Source organism: Triticum urartu, chromosome 2 (assembly GCF_003073215.2).
Source record: "Triticum urartu cultivar G1812 chromosome 2, Tu2.1, whole genome shotgun sequence".
NCBI classification, from domain to species: Eukaryota; Viridiplantae; Streptophyta; class Magnoliopsida; order Poales; family Poaceae; genus Triticum; species Triticum urartu.
Genome location: NC_053023.1, coordinates 489,034,356 through 489,057,272, shown reverse-complemented (window position 1 = coordinate 489,057,272; position 22,917 = coordinate 489,034,356).

Here is a 22,917-nt window from a genome sequence, read left to right as displayed (position 1 = left end):
GAAGGAATTTTTTCTAGGGTATTGCGCGTTGTTTTTAAACACGTACCCATAAAATTTTAAGACTTCTCCGAGGTAATCTTCACCATCACGTTGGTGTCAAACCAGTCCGGCAGTATTGCTCCATGGTTGTCGACCTGCCCTAAACACATCGTCGCTTTATTGAGCCGAGCTCAACTCCTTCGATCATCATCTCGGCAAGCCGAACAAGAGTTCAGCATCGCGAAGGATAAATCATCATCAACGTCGCTACCCCACGGATTACACGGAGCGGGCACACCGGCATCGCCACGTGGTAGCTTCATCAAGCTAGCGTCGATCGCGTCACAAGTCTTAACCTGCGTCGGCATCACCATGCTGCCTCTTCTTCAAATCATCATCAAACACGCCGACCTGTTTTGACACATCGGCCGACAGGTAGACTCTGGCATCTCTTCGCTGAGCCGCTCCAACACCTCGGCTAGACCGGGGGCTTCATCATCTCTTCATCAACCTACTCCGGTGACCTTAGCGTCACCAGCCAACCAGCTTCGTCACGATTAGCTGGACCGAGGGCTTTGTCTTGGCAAGCCAACCTTTGCCAGCATCTCCATGTCGGCGCTTTATCACCCATCGGGCAATGGGTGTGCAGATCGAGTCCCAATGTTGGGAGTCACCTTTCTTCGGATTGCTACAATAAATAAACCAGGTGCTATTTATCCCAATAATTTTTGCTTGTTTGGGTCTATTCTCCCCCAAGAATTATTACTCCGGTTTGTTCCATCATCTCTACAGGGGCCTGTCAAATGGCGGCCGCATTATCGACGGTTACACAGTGGTACGATCAGTTTCCGTATATAGTCTGGCAAACATCGACTCCGGAACTCGGACCGGCATGTGAATTCGGGCTTTTGCCACGCCTTCATCGCGTCACGCCGACGCTCTGCATCAACATTGACTTCGGCGCCAGGCCACATCTCTTTAAATAAATTATTTTTGTGAAAAGCAATTATGCAAGGATTTTATATATATTTGTATTCTTCTTTTTGGATCGCACTATTTTATGCGTGTAGGTGATCGACTTCGACCGCGTTACACGGTCGCTTCGGCAAGCCAAGGCCACTGTCTCAAATTGGCATAAATCGGCTTGCGTGATCACCTTGTTTGTCGTGTTGCCATACCGACGTGTTCGGTTGCCTCGGGGACTTCGGCATCGCCGAGAGAGCTCTACCTCACCGAGTGTTCGGCGCACAGGTAAGTGAATCAAGTTGGGCAGTGCTGTCTCCTCGGCTGGACGGGAGGTTTCGTCAACACTTCATTAACCCGCACCGGGGGCTTTGGCGTCACTCTACCGGCCTGCTTTGGCCGTGCTATGACACCACTTCGGAGTGCCGAGCTCTTCGCTCCGCCACCTTGCGACTGGCTTGGGGGATGGAACCTTGTCCTGCATCAAGCTTGGACCGTGTCATCAATGCCGAACACATTAACAAGCTAAGTCGCTTTCATGCTCAAAAACTTTTGGTTTTAATTTTTTTTCTCAGTTCGACCAAGCATCATAATTCCTTGTCAATCTTTGTCTGTGACGCACAAATTCAAATACCCCGTTTACTTGGGGGCTTCCTTCATGAAGCTTTTCCTCTTGCATATGATTATACTTGTACGGCTTCGTTCCTTGTTCGTGTATTATGCCACAATATGCACCATATTGACTTAAGTGTTCCGCAAGCTAGGTTGCCTGGCTCCTGTGCTTACCCCTACGTTCCTGATTGTTCGGCTAGGGAGTAAAGGGAGCACCTCTGCGATTGTCACGACCGGGTCATCCGAGCTCTGACCTCAGACTGGGTGAAGCCGAAAGCTAGCGCTCTTATTGTTTTCAATCATGGTCGGCACACAACGGAACTCATGAGTACAAAAAATCTATTGCACAAGTCTCATAGTAATAATGAGCACTGAAGAAAGGTATCGGTGGGGGTATTATTTTCTTCGAAGATGCTTCTTACACTTCGTCAGTAATATAGCATAAGTTCCTGCGCGCTTTGTCTGTTACAGCCTTATGGCCTGATTGCCTGGTCATCGGAAACACCGTCGATACTCTCGACAGGTGGAGTACATGACACTTTTCGTCCCTAGGCCGAAGAGGGAGAAGCCGACGGTCGGTTAAGACACGTTTAAAGTTCGGGTGAACACAGATATGATATAAGTACTTCGGTACATACAATCATTATACATAAAATTCTTTTACCCAAGTCACTTGGGGGCTCTTAAAATTTATATGAGCTATTTTATAGTAAATGTGTTTTCTTCTTGGTCGTTGCAAAGTCTTTTTCTATCACTCCTTTTTCGACGCGAGTGTGTGGTCAATAGTCGGGGAGCCTAATTTCTCTCTCAAAGCCGCTAGAGTTTAGTTTGTTAAATTGGCCTAACGAGAAGTACCCCGCCTTAGGGATAGGAGGTTGAAGCCGTGGGCTGACCCGCTTGAAGTCTTGAGATAGGATGTGTCATATTAAAGCACGACATAAGCACTTGTTTTCTAAGACCAATTTTTAGATTGGCACCGAACACTTGATCTTGTTCAGACGTCAAGTTTTTACTGACGTTTTTTGGTTTTCCAAGCTTATGGCACTTTCAAACTATTTGTGTGTTTTCAGCACAAGTCTCGCAGCGCAACGCCGGACACCTTTTGAGATTCGGCAAAAACATTTTCGGATATTGCTATATATGCATCGGTTTTGAATTGTGTCTTCGGTCAATAGTTGGGTTGCCCGGCTCCTGTGCTTGCCTCCTACGTTCCGCTTTGTTCGGCTAGGTGTGCAAAGGGATAACCACTGCGATTGTGCTTCCAGCTCACATGGTTAAGCACATCGGCGGAGAAAGCCGAAAACTAACTGTCACAATAAGCGTAAACTGGTCAGCGATCCGATGACTGTGTTAAATGATGGGCCATTCATAACATTGGCCGAAATGTTTACAGCTTGACCTCGACTATCGCCGAACACTACCGGGGGCTAGTAACTGGCCTCCCAAACTAAATCCTCAATATTTTTCTCTTACATTAGAGCTGAGGTTTCATGATCATGCTTAGCATGACAACCCAAAGAAAGGAACCGATAGTGGGACTATTTTCTTTGGAAGACATTTCTTATGTTAAACAGTAATATAACATATCTCTCTGCGTACCTTTGTTTATAAAACCATATCGCCAGATTGCCTTGTTTGTCATAAATCTTTACCCTCATAAAGGCTTTATAAAGTAGGACAAACACTCCTCAGCTACTGGCCGAGGAGGTGGAAGCCGATGGTCGGTCAACAAAGTTTTGTACAATGCGGATCCGAGCATTAATAATGTACGTCCTTGGATACATAGAGTCATTACACATAATTTGTGATTATACTATGGATATCGATCCTTAATTCAGCCACCCGTGCCCGCATTAAGTCTCGCGGGCTACTGGGCATCCTGCTCATTATTTATAAATATTAAAGGGGCACATCGATCCCCTGATCTGGTGTTGCCACCCGACCAGTGTCTCGGGGGCTACTACGTTGGCAATCCAGTGCAGAAAATTTAAGTGCAATATAGCTTTCGTGGAGATTATGATCCTCAGGATTGGTCGGACGCACCCAACCTGAGTCTCGAGGACTCTGCACACCACTTTTTGCGTCCCGAAATATTATGTCGAGCTAGGAGTTGATCCTCAGGCCGATTTTGCAAATCAACCTGAGTCTCAGTGACTACTGGGATCAGCGGTCTTATGTCATCATTCAGGTGCATCTCGAGTTTTAGACCGATACACACCTTGAGGGCTACTGGCTATATATCTCGGCAGAGAATAAATTGCACCAATCGAAAATATTAACAAAAAATCGGCCCACAATCGGGGTGGTGCACCACCTCGAAAGCAGTCCGGCATAAAGCTCGATCGCCAGTGGCTGGCTCCATAGAGGGCATTTCCGGCATTAAGCTCGGCTAAACTCCTTCAACTTTTCTGAACCAAGGTGATCTACGACACCTCGGATATAGTACGGCATTAGAGCTTGGACATAGTCCGGCGTTGGAGTTTGGACATAGTCCGGCATTGGAGCTCGGATACATTCCGGCGTTGGAGCTCGGATGCGGTCCGGCGTTGGTGCTCGTCTGCAAAAGATACCTCGAATATAGTCCGGCGTTGGAGCTCGGACGCAAGAGGACACTGCCGCCTGAGAAGAACTTCAAACCCGAGGTGTGGCATAAAAATAACAAGGCATTGATAAAGTCCGAAGACTTAAAGGCCTCCTCGGATACCCGACGTGTAAGATCTTCAGATTTAGCTCGACAATCCTCAAGATAGAAGATGGGAAGATTTGTTGAACCAGTTTTCAAGACCGACGACCAAAGACGAAGAAAGGTTCGGAAGAACCGAGGAGCGTCCCCAACTTGAAGACCGGTTCAGGGGGGTACTGACGGTGTCCTGTACTAGGGGGTACTCACCACATTGTCTCCCGATCAGTTGTATTGGGCCGAGGACCCCCATGGCCGGTTACTCATGGGCCAGTTCGGACAGCCGAAGACATATACGAGGAAGATTCCACAAGACTTGGTGATCAAGACAAGGACTCCTCTCCACTGATGTATTCAACTAGGACTCTTGTTATCCTAGGCCTCTGGTATGTTATATAAGCCGAGGCCAGGCTAGTCGATACATTATGACATTGCTCATCATACCTGTAGGGTTTAGACCACAACATATGATCTCGAGGTAGATCAACTCTTGTAACCCCTATACTCATCAAAGTCAATTAAGCAGGAAGTAGGGTATTACCTCCATCAAGATGGTCCGAACCTGGGTAAACATCGTGTCCCCTGTCTCCTATTACCATCGATCCTTAGACGCACAGTTTGGAACCCCCTACCCGAGATCTGCCGGTTTTGACACCGACATGCATACTTCTTCAGAGAATTGAATTGTTCAAATTCCTCAACTGAAGAAAATGGATGACGGTAAGAAGCTACATAAAGGAGGAAAGAGGCCTGAGGTCAACACTGCCTTTGAAATACCTGAGGACATCTATGCTGGCTACTTCACACCCCCTGAGGAAGATAAAAACCAGCGCAAGGTGCGCATTCAAAAGATTGAGAGGAGATGGGCAAGAGAGTGGAGGGAGTACAAATATGTCACTCCCAAATATATGAAGAAATTTGCACTAAATCCTTCATGCCCAAGACCTCCGTTGGCACATGGTCAAATAGCTGATCCCACCAGCCTCAAGCGTGGTGAGGATTATCCTGATGAATGGGCCAAGCCATGCCAAGTTGGCCAAACAAGCAAAAGTTGCAGTGAGGAAATTCAACGAAGACTCTGCTGTCGCTGCTGCTATTGAGGCCTCTGTAAAGCCGAAAAAGGCCATGCCAAAGAAGCCTGCTCACAAGCCCAGTGCTTCACCAGCTATGCCCTCACGGCCGAGTTCCTCAGCTATGCCCTCACGGCCAGATTCCTCAAAGCCCTCACGGCCAATTCCTCATGCTGCTCCTGCTCCTTCAAAATCTTCAGCTCCTCCGCCAAAGTCTTCAGCTGCTACGACCAAATCCTCAACACATGTGCATCTCGCCACATGCCAAAGGACCACAGGCATATCTATTGCCTCAGGAGCCTCTGCAAGTTCCTCAGCTGCTCCCACTCTTCTGAAGAAGAAGACCACTGTTGGACGAGGTCCTCGACCAAGTCCTCACAAGAAACAAGTTGCTTTCCAAGTGCCCTCTGATGATGATGAGGCTGATGATGAAGAACTAGCAGAAATCATCAGAGACAGGCAAGTCAGGGCCGCTAGAGCCAAGGGTACAAGTGTGCCTCTGCTTTTGGATCCAAAGTTGATCCTCAAATACATTGATGTTTGGCACAAGGACCCCAACACTCCCATGCCCGACTTCAAGCTGACACCTGGCCAAAGTCATATGTTGACTCATTTCATGCAAGAAGAAAAATGGAAGTTTGAGAAGGCCAGTCAGATCAAGAAAGCGCAGTACAAAAAGGAGCGCTACCTAAAGAAAAATGGTGTCTCTATGACAACCGAAGAACTCGTCAATATACAGTCTGAGATCAAGAAACTCAGTGATGAATTTGACGCATACCATGATGATTGGCTGGGAGCCAAGGTTCGTTTTGTAAGACTTGCTGACAACTTCACCTCAAATGTTGCAGCCCCAACCCAACAGGAAATTCCTCAGGCTGAAGCATCTGCTCAGCCGACTGAAGAACATGCCAGCACCGCTGATGAAAATCAGGTTGCTGAAGAAAATGTGAGTTCCAGGGCTGATGACTGCATTCCAACCGCTGAAGAAATTGCCAAGGCATCAACTAGTGGTGCGCCTGAAGAAAATGAAGAAATCAGGGCAACTGCATCAGTTGCGCCTGAAGAAATTCAACCCAATTCCTCTGCTCCTGCGCCTACACCAACTCCGATCCTTCCATCTGCATCAGATGTGAAGAAAACTAAGGCTGTAGAAGCGTGCAGCAGTGAAGAAAAGGAAGGCATCAACTTCATCAGATTCTTCAGTTCAGAAGAAGATGAAGCGACTGACTAGCTCGTTTGCAAATCCAATTGATGTTGTTCCTATCTCAACCATGCCATCAAAGGACCTTGTTCCTTTTGATGAAGAATATGTGATTCCAAGTGAATCTGATGAAGAGAATCCCTCTGCTGCTTCGTGAGAGCATATGGATGAAGAAATTGAAGTGGATACAATCCCTTCAACACCAATTGTCTCCTCGCCTATGCCTCAGTTTACTGCTGAAGAGGCCGGCGTTGAAGAAATGGGAGATGAAGATGTGGACATTGGTTGTACCACACCCGTGCTAAGTGATGAATTTTGGGAAAGTCAGCACCCCAACTCTCCACTCTTCACACCATTACAACAAATTCCTCAGTCCCTAGTAACTACTGTACAAATGGGATCTGATGAACCACATTCCACATCGTCTGTCCATGAAGAAATTCCAGCCACTAGTGCTGAAGATCATGTAAATGAAGAATTGAAGTCCCAGGCTGCCACTGAAGCAGTACCTAAAATTCCTCAGCATGTGGAACCTGAGATCGAGATTCCGGAGGTTGTGATGCAATTGACTGACACTCCTCACCCAAAGCCAAAGGAATCATTCTCAAAGAAGCAGAAATTCAAGGCTGATGATTTCTTCGGCGAGCACGTGATCTTCACTGACTACAATCCTTATGAATCTGCTCGTCTAAGGAGGAAGCATTTCTGGACTGCAAGCCAGGCCAACTTCTACTCTTCACTGCTTTTCAACAAAGACAAAATCTTCTACCATGAGCATATTCCTCACGTGGACATGGAATCATTACCTTGCTTCTCTCCTGTGCTAAGTGTTCTTCATGATGCAGGCCTCCTCAACTTTTGCTCTGACATTGTTGATTGGAATGAAGAGCTTATTCTTCAGTTCTACGCTACATTTGCATATCACAGGTGATCCTGAAGATATCAACACCTAGGTCTTGGACTGGATGACCGAAAATACTCACTATAAGGCACCGGCCTCTGAATTGCTTCACGCCCTGCCCATCAGTCCACCCAGTGAAGGAGCTCGCTGCCTGTATCATGAACCAAAACTCACAGCTCATTACATGCAAGTGTTAATGAAGCCTTTGAAGTCCGGTCAAGCCCCAAGGACCAAATTCCTCGTAAAGGATTTACTCTATGTGCCCAGAACCGTCTATCGCATTCTGACGAGGACAATGAGTCCCATCAAAGGCCACGACTCATCTGATGAGGAAATAGTTGGGATCATGAAGAATCTGCTATTCAACATCATTCATAGCATTCCTATCAACTATCACGATTTCTTCATGAGGACTCTGGCAAATGCTGCACTTTCTGCATTTGAGTTGAAACCTTATGCACCTTGGATTATGAGATTCCTCAGGAAAAGGTCTTCACTCAACTACAAGGCTGATTTTCAGAATCACCTTAGCTATCTGCCCCCGATTGAAGTCCTCAAGTAGGCTTTTACTTCAACTAATGAAAAGGGCAAGGCTCCTGCTGTCATTGATGAAGGCATTTGTCCATCGGATGGTCAGTTTCGCAAAGCTGCATCTTATTCCACCAATGTTGACTCTGCCACACATGACTCTGCTGCCAATGCACCCAAGTCTACTCCTCAAGCCACTACTCCTCGTGGGATGACTGACCGTGAGCTTCTGCTTAGTATTCACCAGAAGGTGGATCGAAACCATAAATGGGTTAAGCGTCAATTTGGTTCATTTCTTCACAACATGACTGCTACACACAATGCAGTGAAGAAAAACCATTACTACCTCCATGAAGTCTTCGGTCGCACCTGGGCTATTCTATCACATCTGTACGGTGAAGAAGATCTCAAGAAAATGGGTCTCAAGGAAGATTTTGCTTGGTCTGCACCTCCACCGAAGAAATTCAAGAAGGTCAAGGTTCCTTCTTTGGTGTCCAGCTCATATTGTTCATCACGCGATACCGACGAATATGAAGACTTGGACGACACTGCGGCAGGACCTTCAACGACAAACGACCCTAACAACACTGGCACTCCTTCATCAACTTGATATTCTTCAGGGGCGTTAGTCCTCATTTTCGATCCTTTTGGTCATTCGATGACAAAGGGGGAGAATTTTGAGTTAGTATTCAAGCGGGTCTGTCTATATGGGCGTTTTTTTGCCAAGTTACAACTCTTGTTCTTCTGAAACTTTATTGGATCGAGTTGTAAACTTAAACCCGATGGTGCTCTGATACTCTTGATGCGTTTTTCTGCATGCTTATTCCTCAAATATGATAATGCACGCATGCTGAATTACATCAGTCACCATATTTCATCATGCATTTCAAATTCTTCATTATGGTGTGTCAAATGCATGTATGAATTACAAGATATAGGGGGAGATCTCCATGATTCTATTCTTCAAAGTGTGCAATGCTTCAAAAGCAAATTCCTCACTATGCACATCTTCAGGGGGAGTTCTTCTATATCTTGCAATCAAATTCCTCAATATCTATATTTACACTTCATATGTTTATCCCCGTTGAAAACTTAACCTATATTGTCATCAATCACCAAAAAGGGGGAGATTGTAAGTGCATCTAGTGCCCCTTAGTGATTTTGGTGTATTGAAGACTTATAGGTTAAGGGACTAATGTGTTTACGAGTGTACACAGGTCTATAAGTCTATGAGGAGTTTGATATTTACAGAAAAAGTTGACCCCTAAAAATGAAGTTCTTTGACTGAAGACTTTGAAAGTGAAGAAATTGGTGTGACCTTTAAAGACTTGGCATTCATTCGAGGAACATGAAGCGTGAAGACTTTTGTTTTCGTAGTTTCATTTTCTCTTTCTTGAGTCATAGGAAACACCGTACTGTTAAAGGGGGTCGAGGAAATACTAAGGAAAAATTTCCATGTGATGCTCAAATCAAAATCCTACACCTACTAATCCCTTCGAGTGAAGCCATTGGAAATCTCATACAGTTCAGTCATATTCTTCAGTGACAGAGACGAAGTTCTTCTGGTCTTTGAGGAATTTGTTCTGACTGAGGAGTTAGGAATTCGCCAGTGCGGATTGCCTACACAGTGAGGAACATGATAGCCCTGAGGAATTTGATACTCAAATTTCCGACCGTTGTTGTGCTATGCGCCAGCTATCCCAAAATATCTATCCACCTAACGGTCATATCATTGAAGGGCATTTATGTATTATCATGTCGGATTGCTTGCTAGGCTATAAATAGCCGCTCCCTACAACCACTAGTTGGTTGGCTGCTCCGAGAGAAACTGACACTTGTCATTTGAGAGCATCCCATCCTCCGAGGACTGAGCGAAAATCATCAAGTGAGGAAAACCCAAACCCAAACACATACAAACCCAAAGTTATTGAGCATGACTGAAGAGATTGATCCTGCGTGGATCCGATGCTTGTTACCTTTGAAGACTGTGCTTCTTCCAGACAGTTAGGCGTCATGGTCTAGAGCATCCAAGAGGAATTGTGGATCGCCAAGTGACCAAGTTTGTGCAGGTTCGGAAGTCACCTGAAGACTTACCACGAGTGATTGGGCGAGGTCTGTGTGACCTTAGCTCAAGGAGAATATGGTGAGGACGGTGTGTCCGGGACTATGTGTCCTCAGGTTTAAATACCTAGCCGCTCCAACCAGATGTACAACTGAGATAGCAGTTGGAACTGGTCTACCAAATCATTGTTTTCACCAAGCTCACTGGTTCTATTTCCTCAACTCTTTCATTTCCTCATAACTGTGTTGAGTGCTTGTATGTATCTGTGTTTGAAGACTTTTACTGAAGACTTTCTCAATTTCCTCAATTCAATTTTTTCAGTCTGTTTGTCTTCATCCTGTGTGATCATGTGTTTACGCTTTCTATACTCTGTGCTTGTCTTCATTTCATCATGATTACTATGCTTGTGTTCTGTTATGTTTACTTTTGAGTACTTATTCCGCTGCTAGTAGCTCTTCGCTAAGGAATTTCCTCACCTGCAAATTCCTCAGTGAAGAATTCATAAAAATCGCCTATTCACCCCCCCTCTAGTCGATATAACGCACTTTCACATGCCTGTCTCAATGCTTTGTGATCTTGATATGGTTGTTGTGTTTGGAAAGTATCGTTGTGTTGTGAGCATGGAAGCTGACAATTCCAAAGTCTTCGAAGGCTTTAGGAGAGGAGATTTGTATATTGTTGATTTCTCTACATGACCACAACATGCTACATGTCTACTTGCAAAAGCTTGAGAAGGCTGGCTATGGCATCAACGACTTGTGAAGCCAGAAAGATAACCAAGGCCAAGCATCCCTCAAAGACCATCATGACTACCACTCTTCCATTTGAATTGCTTCACATGGATCTCTTTGGCCCTACTCACTATGCCGCATTTACTAATGCTGCATCTTTATATGGCTTTGTCATTGTTGATGATTATTCTCGATATACATGGGTGCATATCATCACTTACAAAACTGAAGTGCAGGAAGTCTTCAAACGATTTTCCTCGAGGGCTTCAACCAACTTTGGTGTGAAGATCAAGCACATCAGAAGTGATGATGCAACTGAGTTTAAGAATACTGGTCTTGATGACTATCTTGATGAACTTGGTATTACTCATGAGTTATCTGCTCCTCATACTCCTCAGCAAAATGGCGTCATGGAGCGCAAAACAGGACTCTTGTTGAGATGGCCCGCACTATGCTTGATGAGTACAAGACACCTCCTCGCTTCTGGCCTGAGGCAATTGATACTGCGTGCCACATCATCAACAGGGTATATCTTCACAAATTCTTCAAGAAGACTGCATATGAACTCCTCGCTGACAAGAAACCCAATGTGAGTTATTTCAAAGTCTTCAGTGCTAAATGTTGGATTAGAGATCCTCATCACAATTCTAAATTTGCACTGAAAGCACATGAAGGTTTTATGCTTGGTTATGGTAAGGACTCGCACACCTATAGAGTCTTTGACACCTATCACCACAAGGTTTTTGAAACTGTAGATGTGCGGTTCGATGAGACTAATGGCTCGCAAATAGAGCACCTACCTCCTGTGACAGATGAGATACCTCCTGAGGAATCTATTAAGTTCAAGGCTACTAAGGATGTCATTCCTACCGAAGAATCTGCTGAAGAAGTCATTCCAGAACATGAAGAATGTCATGTTGATGCACCTGAGGAAAATGGTGCTGAAGAAAATGCTGATCAAATTCCTCAATGACAACCAGCTCATCCTCGCATTGCAAATGAAGTGCAGATTGAGAAAATCATCAACGACATCAACATTCCAGGTCCTCTCACAGGCTCAAGAGCTTCACATTTGTCTAACTTTTGTGGGCACTTTGCTTTCGTCTCTATCACAGAGCCCACTAAGGTAGATGAAGCATTTCTGGAGCCTGAGTGGATTCAAGCTATGCAAGAGGAATTACATCAATTCGAGCTCAACAACGTCTGGGAACTGGTCAAACGTCCAAATCCTCGCAAGCACAATATCATTGGCACAAAGTGGATCTACCGCAACAAGTAAGATGAAAATGGCCTTGTGGTGAGGAATAAGGCACGACTTGTAGCTCAAGGCTACACACAGGTTGAAGGAATTGATTTTGATGAAACTTTTGCACCTATTGCTAGACTTGAGGCTATTCGCATATTACTTGCTTATGCTAACCATCATGATATCATCTTATATCAAATGGATGTGAAAAGTGCATTCCTCAATGGTAAGCTTGAGGAAGAAGTATATGTTGCTCAACCCCCGGGTTTTGAAGATCCAAAGCATCCTGACAAAGTCTTCAGACTCAATAAGGCCCTCTATGGCCTCAAGCAGCCCCTCGGGCGTGGTATGATACTTTGAAGGAATTCCTCATGAAGAAAGGCTTCAAACCCGGTTCACTTGACCCAACTCTAAATCTTATGATGGTGAATTGTTTGTGTGCCAAATATATGTTGATGATATCATTTTTGGCTGTACTAACCAACGTTACAGTGATGAATTTGCCTATATGATGAGTGAAGAATATTAAATGTCTATGATGGGAGAACTGAAATTCTTCTTAGGTCTTCAAATTCATCAACAACAAAACGACATCTTCATATCTCAAGAGAAATACCTCAAGGATGTACTGAGGAAATTCGGCATGCAAGATTGCAAAGGAGTCAAAATCCCTATGCCCACAAATGGCCATCTATGCACTGATGAAAATGGTATTGACTTCAATCAAAAGGTATACCGCTCCATGATTGGTTCTTTATTGTATTTATGTGCATCTAGGCCAGATATTATGCTTAGTGTTTGCATGTGTGCCCGATTTCAAGCTACACCGAAGGAATCACATCATAAGGCTGTGAAGCATATTCTTCGATATCTAGCTCACACACCAACACTTGGATTATGGTATCCCAAGGGCTCGGCTTTTGATCTCATGGATATTTAGACTCTGACTATGCTGGTGATCGTGTGGACCGCAATTCAACATCAAGCACATGCCATTTCCTCAGACAATCCTTGGTCTGTTGGTCCTCGAAGAAACAGAACTGCGTATCACTGTCTACTGCTGAAGTTGAGTACATTTCTACTGGTTCTTGTTGTGCTCAATTGTTGTTGATGAAGCAAACCCTCAAGGACTACGGCGTCAACGTGAAGAATGTGCCTCTCTACTGTGACAATGAGAGTGCCATCAAGATTCCTCATAACCTTGTTCAGCACTCGAAGACAAAGCACATTCAGATTCGTCATCATTTTCTTCGTGATCATGTGTTGAAGGGTGACATCTCTATTGAGCATGTGAAGACTGAAGAACAGCTAGCCGATATCTTCACAAAGCCCTTGGATGAGAAGAGATTTAGCAAGTTGAGGTGTGAGCTAAATATCCTAGAATCTTCGAATGTCCTTTGAAAAGGACACACATCCTAACACTTTTGCAAAATTGATGACTTAGATGTGCAACACGCGAAGAAACGTTTTTCTTCAATCAATGAAGACTAACACTCTAAGTGTGAAGAAATTAATGAAGAATTTGATTTTCAGAACCTTACGACAATTGTACGCGGTGTCTGAAATCATCATTCTTATACGGTGGGTCACGCAACCACCAAAAGTTGAAAATCTTCAAATTTGAGTTTTTCCTCATTTTTGAAATTCCTCATCTGTTCATTTTCTTCAACTTTGCAATGTCTTCACTCTCTCCGTTGTTGTTCTTCTTTGGCAATATATATATATATATGAGTTCATGTCCTCTACAACATTCACTTATTGCTATTTCTTCAAGTTGCTCTTTCTGCTAAGTGAATGTGATCGAACCATTCCCCCTCTATGCTAAACTCAACCCAGTCTATTCACAAACTCTTCATGTGCGTTCTATTTGAAACTCATTCAAAATCTTCATTGTGTCCTTGTCAGCTGAAGCATTTCCGAATGAAACTTTAAACTTATCTTTTCTGAATTTTCGGCTTTTGCCGCTCAAACCATTCCACTTTCCACGATATATTATCCTATTCACCCATGGTCGTGCATGAATGTCACCTCTCAGTACATGGGTGACACATGTCATGCGAATGAGAAGGGTCAGGGGCACGTTCGTCCAATTTCCTCGGGCGAGCAGTTTTTTACTTCGGTTATAAATACCCTCTCCCTTCCTCACTTCATTTTTACTCCGCCCGACCTCACTCCCTCGCTCGAGCTATCAAACCCTAGCGCTGCCGCTACTTCCATCATCGCCGGTGAGGAAGAGCTTCACTGCCTCGAACTCGTCGCCGTCGTACTCGCACCGAGTGCAGATTTCTTCACTCCGCCGCCGCCGTAATTGTCTTCCTCTGCCAAGTTAGGGCGTGGAAGATCTGAACTGATGAGCTTCTAAATCTACTCATCACAGTTCATTGTGTTCTTTGTCAAGGGTAATTAAAAGTTACTTTTACTGCCCTTGTTGATTCTGATGTTTTCTACAAAATCTTCAAAAGGTGTTTATCCTTCAAATCTTCACACACTAAACACCTCTCACGACATCTGTTCTTGATTTGTTTCCCTAAACAACATTTTTCTTCAAGATTCCTCAATTGTGTGGATTTTCAAATCTGTACAACTCTGGAACCTAGGTCAAAGAACGCTTAGTGAAATTCCTCAAGACTCATCCGGTCAAATTCCTCGAACTTGTTCTTTTTGTAAAAACTTCTAAGAACGCATATGACCTCTCCAAATTCTTCGCACCTATACTCTGTTCAAAGGTACACATCTTCGTTGCTGAATCTCTAGGTTCTCATCAACTTAACTCATTTGCAGCGTTCCTCAAAGAAAAGTTGCATACCTCTTCAGACAACTCCATAGTTCAAAATCCTCAGCTGAAGAAAATGGCAGATGGCAACAAACCTCAGAAGGGAGGTAAGAATTGGAAGTCAACACAACGTTTGAAATCCCTGAGGATATATATGATGAATAATGCACTCCTGATGAGGCCAAACATGGCAAGGAGACCAAAAATTAGCGCAAGGTGCGCATACAGAAGATAGAGAGGAGATGGGCACGGGAATGGAGGGAATATCGCTACGTTACACCCAAGTACATGAAGAAATTCACTGTACAGTCTCCATTCCCAAGACCTCCATTGGCACCTGGCCAAGTTGCTGATCCCTCTAGCATCAGAAGAGGTGAGTAATTTCCCAAGGAATGGGCCAAGTGTCAAGCTAAGCTAGCCAAACTGGCAAAAGAAGCAGTGAAGAAATTTAATGAAGATTATGCTGCTGCCACTGCTGAGGCCTCTGCTAGCAAGCCTAAAAAGGCTATGCCCAAGAAGCTTCCTCACAAGCACAGTGCTTCAACTTATATGCCCTCACGGCCAAGCTCCTCAATAATGCCCTCATGGCCAAGTTCTGCAAAGCCCTCAGGGCCAATTCCTCATGCTGCACCAACTCCTCCAAAATCCTCAGCTCCTCCGTCCAAATCCTCAGCACATGCGCATCTCGCCTCGTGCCAAAGGACAACAGGCATCTCTATTGCCTCAGGAGCCTCTGCAAGTTCTTCTGCTCCTCCGCATTCTTCAACTGGCCCTACCTTGCTGAAGACAAAGGCCGCTGCTTGACGAGGTTCTCGACCAAGTCCTCACAAGAAGCAGGTCGCCTTCCAAGTACCGTCCGATGACGACGAAGCTGATGATGAAGAACTCACTGAAATCATCAGAGACAGGTAGCACAGGGCCGCTAGAGCCAAAGGCAGTAATGTGCCATTGATGCTGGATCCAAAGTTGATCCTCGACTTCATCAACTTGTGGCACAAGGACCCCAACACACCTTTGCCTGAGATGAACCTCACTCATGGTCAAAGTCATGTGTTGACTGCCTTCATTGATGAAGAGAAATGGAAATATGAATAGGGGAGGAAGGTGAAGAAAGCGCAGTACAAGAAAGAGCATTTTCTAAAGCAAAACTTCTTGAAGCTTTCACCTGAAGGACTTGTAGCTCTGCAATCAGAGATCAAGAATCTGAGTGATGAATTTGATCACTACTATGCTGACTGGCTTGGAGCCAAGGTCAGATTCATCAAGATGACTGAAAAAATTACTAACAATGTTGCAGCTCCAACACAACAAGAAATTCCTTAGGCTGAGGCATCTGCTCAGCCTACAGAAGAACATGCCAGCACCGCTGATGAAAATTAGGCTGCTGATGAATCTGCTAGTACCAGGGCTGATGACTGCATTCAGCCACTGATGAAACTGCTAGGGAAACCACTAGTGTTGCGCCCGAAGAAACTGTTAGGACGGCTGAAGCTTCAACCGATGTGCCTAAAGAAACTGATCATGCCAGGGTAACTGCATCAGTTGTGCCTGAATAAACTGAACCAATTTCCTCTGCTCCTCCTGCACCTACACCAAGTCCAATTCTTCCTTCTGCATCAGAAGCGGAGAAGACCAAGGCTGCGGAGCGTTCAGCTATGAAGAAAAGGAAAGCATCAACTTCATCAGAACCTTCAGCTCCGAAGAAGACGAAGAAATTGACCAGCCCTTTTGAGAATTTGATTAATGTTGTTCTAGTCTCGAGCATGCCATCAAAGGAACTCCTTCCTTTTGATGAAGAATATGTGATCCCAAGCGGATTCATTGAAGATATTCCTTCTGCTACTTCTTCAGAGAAGTTGGATGAAGAAATTGAAGTGGATGCAATTCCTTCAACCCCGGTTGTCTCATCGCCCATGCCTCAGTTCACTTCTGAAGAGGTCGGTGTTGAAGAAATGAGTGAAGAAGATGAGGGTGTGGACATTGTGTGCACAACGCCAGTGATGAATGATGACTTTTGGGAAAGTCAGCACCCCAATTCTCCGTTGTTCACTCCTCTGCAACAAATTCCTCAGTCCCCAGTGACTAGTGAAGTTCAAATGGGATCTAAAGAACCACACCCCACTTCGTCTATTCATGAAGAGATTCCAGCCACTAGTGCTGATGAAATTGCTGCAGACCCAGTCTGCCACTGAAGAAGAGACTGAAATTCCTCATCATGAGGATCCTGATATTGCGATTCCTGAGGTTGTGATGCAATTAACTGATACTCCTCAGCCCAAGCCAAAGGATCCTTTCTCAAAGAAGCAAAAAATTTAAGGCTGATGACTTCTTCCACGGGCATGCATTCTTCACGGATTACAACCCATATGACTCTGCTCGTCTTAGAAGGAAGCGTTTCTGGACTGCCAGCCAAGCCGACTTCTATTCTTCACTGCTCTTCAACAAACACAAAGTCTTCGACCATGAGCATATTCCTCACGTGGACATGGAATCACTGCCTTGCTTCACGCCGGTCCTTAGTGTTCTTCATGACGCTGGACTGCTCAAATTTTGCACTGATATTGTTGATTGGAATGAAGAGCTAATTCTTCAGTTCTATGCAATGATGCACATCACAGGAGATGCTTCTGATGTGAACTCTTGGGTATTGGACTGGATGACAAAGAATACTCACTTCAAAGCACCGACCTATGAATTGCTTCATGCCTTGCCTGTCAGTCCTCCCCTTGAAGGTGCACGTTGTATCTACCATGAACCTGGACTTACAGCTCACTACATGCAAGAGTTGATGAAGCCGCTGAAGCCCGGTCAAGCCCCAAGGACCAAATTCCTCGTGAAGGAATTGTTGTTTGTGCCTAGAACTGTCTATCGCATTCTGTCAAAGACATTGAGTCCAATAAAAGGCCATGACTCGAATGATGAAGAAGTTGTTGGCATCATGAAGAATCTGCTATTCCATATCATACATGGCATTCCTATCAACTACCATGATTTCTTCATGAGGACTCTTGCAAATGTTGCACTCTCTCCATTTGAGTTGAAGCCTTATGCTCCTTGGATTATGAGATTCCTTAGAACAAGGTCTTCACTCAACTACAAGGCTGATTTTCAGAATCACATCAGTTACCTGCCCCCAATCGAAGTCCTCAAGCGGACATTTTCCTCATCTGATGAAAAGGACAAGGCTACTGGTATTATTGATGAAGGCATACATCCATTGGATGGTCTATTCCGCAAAGCTGCTTCCTACTCCACCAATGATGACTCTGCCACTCATGACTCTGCCGCAAATGCTTCAAAGCAAAATCCTCAAAGCATAGCTCCAAGGGTGATGACTGATCATGAGCTTCTCCTTAGTCTTCACTGGAAGATCGATCGCAACAACAAATGGGTTAAGCGTCGGTTTGGTTCTATTCTTCACAACATGATTGCTACACACAATGCAGTGAAGAAAACCATTACTACTTCCATGAGGTCTTCGGTCACACCTGGGCCGTTCTATCACATCTGTATGGTGAAGAAGATCTGAAGCAAATGGGTTTCAAGCAGGACTTTGAATGGTCTCAACCACCAGCGAAGAAATTCAATAAGACCAAAGTTCCTTCCTTGGTAGCCAGCTCATATTCTTCATCGCGTGAGACTGATGAGCATGAAGATTTGGACGACACTGCGGCAGGCCCTACCTCAACAACCGACCCCAACAATGTTGGTTCTCCTTCATCGACTCAGTGATGATATTCTTCAGGGGCGTTAGTCCTCACTTTTCGTCCCTTTTGGTCATTTGATGACAAAGGGGGAGAAATTTGAGTTAGTCTTCAAGCGGGTCTACTTATATGGGCATTTTTTTGCTAAGTTACAACTCTCGTTCTTTTGAAGACTTTGCTGGATCGAGTTGTAAACTTAAACCCGATGGTGGTTTGATACTTTTGTTGTGTTAATGCACGCATGCTGAATTACATCAGTCACCATATTTCATCATGCATTTCAAATTCTTCATATTATATGTTAAATGTGTGTATGGATTACAAGATATAGGGGGATATCTCCATGATTCTACTCTTCAAGTGTGCATTGCTTCAAAAGCAAATTCCTCACTATGCACATCTTCAGGGGGAGTTCTTCTATATCTTTCAATAAAATTCCTCAATATCAGTACTTACACTTCATATGTTTATCCCCGTTGAAAACTTAACCTATATTGTCATCAATCACCAGAAAGGGGGAGATTGTAAGTGCATCTAGTGCCCCTTAGTGATTTTGGTGTATTGAAGACTTATAGGTTAAGGGACTGATGCGTTTGTGAGTGTAAATAGGTTTATAAGTCTATCAGGAGTTTGATATTTACAGAGAGAGTCGACCCCTAAAAATGAAGTTCTTCGATTGAAGACTCTGGATGTCTGAAGACTTTTCGAAGACTTTGAAAGTGAAGAAATTGGTGAGACCGTGAAGACTTGGTATTCATTCGAGGAACATGAAGCATGAAGACTTTTGTTTTCGTAGTTTCTCTTTTCTCTTTCTTGACTCATAGGAAACACCGTATTGTTAAAGGGGGTCAAGGAAATACTAAGGAAAAGTTTCCAAGTGATGCTCAACTCAAAATCCTACACCTACCAATCCCTTCGAGTGAAGCCATTGGAAATCTCATACAGTTCAATCAATTTCTTCAGTGACAAAGACAAAGTTATTCCGGTCTCTGAGGAATTTGTTCTGACTGAGGAGTTAGGAATTCGCCAGTGCGGATTTTCTACAAGTGAGGAACATGATAACCCTGAGGAATTTGATAGTCAAATTTCCGACCGTTGCTGTGCTATGCGCCAGCTGTCCCAAAATATCTTCCCACCTAACGGTCATATCATTGAACAGCATTTATGTCTTATCATGTCGGGCTACTCCCTAGGCTATAAATAGCCACCCCTGTAACACCCCCAGTGTCATGCTACAGTAATCCCCTATTAATGATGCCACACCATCATAATTAAATTTTGCTAATCATCACCTTGTCCCAAACCGACCTCAAATTCAAATTTAAAAGACAAGTCAAAATTATTTCTCCTCAAGCTATAAAATTAAAATGTTCGAATAGTTCTATACAATTTCCATGATCAATGTCATGTTGAAACGAACTTGGTTTGGCTCACAAATAAATTCCTAGGAAATTAATAAGTGGTCCAAACTCATTTAAATTGGCCTTTTCAAAATAAGCAAATATTTATAATTTTCCAAATGATGTGAAACATTGTGTGTGGTCTCAAAAATATTGCCTACTAATTATGTGCCAAATTTCAAGTTGAACTAAATTTAATTACTTTGGCATTTAAGTAGAAAATAGTACGAATTTAATAAAGCAGAAAACTTTAAAAAAACAAAATGGGCCAAGTGCACACTGTGCACTAGAAGCCTAGTGCTACAGTAGCACGGCCCAAGCCCACCAGGGCCTTCTCCATCTTCTCTGTACAGGAGGCAGAGACCTGTGCGTGGTGCACATCCATGCCTCCATGACCGCCGTGCCGACCATCTGGCGAGTCCCCGCGGTGTACAAGACCATCCCCAAGCCCCTGGACAAACCCTAGAAACCCAGTTCCCTCATTTCCCCCTCGCACTCGATCTGGAAGAGGAGCCGAAGCTTCCGGCGCCGCGCCATAGTCGTCATCGCGGACGCCGACCTCCCCTTGCTGCACCAAGGTGTCCAGAAGCCTCCCCGCACTCGTCTCCTTCGTCCCCACCGAAGAACCCGAGCCAAGCCACACCGTACGCTCGGGATCGAGCCGGTTTCTCCGCCACGGCCGCGGCATCTCGCCGTCGATCTACACCACCGCGCCACCCCGACCGTCACAAGCACGTCCCCGACCTCCCTCTCAGTGAGCCGCACCGATTCCCCCCATTTTCCCCTTCGATCCATCGTCGTAGGCCGCGTTTTCCATCGTGCCGGGAGCTCCGCGCGCCCGCGCGCCGCTGGTATTGTTCGGCTGCGCCCAGCCCCGCACTCCTGAACTCACCGCTGCCCCGCGGCTTCCTGTGCGCGCATCCGCCGCGCCCGGCGCTGGCCGCCGCTCGCCTTGGACGCGTCCAAGGCGATCCCCCGCAGCCTCCCGTGACCCCTGCTCTGCTTGATGCTGTTGCTGTTGTGCCATTGCTCCTCTGCCCACGCTAGCTGCTACTGCTCCTTCTACCGCCGCGCCCCTGGCTGTCCGTGCCCGCCTATGCCTACACTGCCGCTACTGTTGCTCATGTGCCGCTACTACTCTTAGCTGTTGCTTGGTGCTATGCTTGGCTGTTGTCCGTTGCTGCTGCCGCTCACTGCCGCCGCTGCTCCGGCGCTAGCCACGGCTAGATGAGTGTGTGCGTGTGTGTGCGTTGAGTAAGTGGCCGCCCCTGCCCATGGCAGAGCAGGTGTGTGCGTGCTCTCTGTGTGGTGTGTGCATGATGTGTGTGTGTGTGTGTTGAGTGTGAGCTGGCCCTTGTTTAATCTAGTTAGGATTAAACTAGTGCTAAGTTAGTCTATTAGTAGATGACATGTAGGCCCCCTTTAAATAAGTTAGATTTATTTATTTGTTTAGGGATAGCCTATGACATGTGGGCCACCCTTTCTCTATTTGAGCAGTCAATTTGACTTAGTCAAACTCGTATTAAACAACTCCATAAATTGTTTAAAACTTTGAAAAATCATTTAAAATAATCCGTAATTCGGATGAAAAAGTTGTATACATGAAAGTTGCTCAGAACGATGAGACGAATTCAAATGCGCAGTCCGTTTGCCCGCCACACGTCCCTAGCATAGTGAACATGGAACATTCCCCCTCCGGTCATCTGCCTGACGCAGATCCGGAATCGGGAAAACTTTCCCGGATGTTATCCCCCTTCGCCGGTATCGTGTAGCACCGCGTTAGAGCACCCCTAGCACCGCTTTTGTCATGTTATGCTTTATGATGCTTTGTTTGTTTGCTTTATATTTATTGTTTCTTGCCCCTCTTCTCTCCGATAGACCCAGAGACCGTTGTTGATGCCCCTGTGATCGACTACGTCGACGACGACCCCTTCTTCTTGTCTGAGCAACCAGGCAAGCCCTCCCTTTGATCATCCCGATATCGCCCATTCCATTCTCTCATGCTTGCATTAGATTTTGCTACTGTTATTGTTTGCTCCTATTCTGATGCATAGCCTGCTTTTGTAACCTGCTCATTGTTACCTACCTGTTTATCCTAAACTGTTTAGTATAGGTTGGTTAGTGATCCACCAGTGACCCCCACCTTGTCCTTGTTGCCCCTGCATCATCATCGAAGACCCGATGAACAGGATCAAAGACCAGGCCCCGACACCGCACATCACTACCCCTTAGTTGCTCGACAATATTGGGTTACTATCGAGTGCCGAGGGTGAGGCCTCATCAGCATTCTGATGTTAACCCGCTAGTGTAGTTATTCGGTTGTGGTCATCGAGGGTGATTCCGCCTTAACCACTTCCGATACGACTCTGTCGTGCAACCCCTCAAGTGTGAACCTCGATGGTGGTCCCTCTTACGTTCACCTTGATGATTACATCGAGTGGAATTCACCCGGGGTGATACCTCGGGTTTTCCCCTTGATGTTTGGACACACGGTTACTATGCTTACTATGACTTTATGCTGAACCATGTTACTAAAGACGGGTCGACCCTGAGGGGTACCCGCGCGAGCATAATTGCGAGTGATGTGGAGTCGGGTTGACCTGGAAGGTGCTCGCGAGATAATTACGAGGCATGGCCGGGCATTCCTAGCCCTTGCCACAAGTACTCGAGACGGGGCAACGGGGTCACATCTTTCGTGAGTCTCTGCTTGTTACCGCGTGCTCCTAATCCACTATGATTTGGATATTTGATCCGAGGGGCCTCTGGCCTGATAGCACTAACCATCACGTGGGCATAGTATGGGCGTTCTGCGTCATATGCATCAGCCGAAGCTTAATAAACGTCAGCAACTGAGCGACGTGCACCGGTTTGGACTGGTAAGCACCTACCTTTTTGAAGGAGGTAGCTAGGTCTGCTCACCGGCCGCGTACACAACGTGCAGGAGTTCCTGGGGAGATGGCCGATGACCCCTGGGGGCATAGGTTTAGTCCGGCATGCTGACCTTTCTATTAAGCCTAGGTTGGGTTGCGGCGTATTGTTTGCCCGAGGCCGGGCATGACCCAGGGAA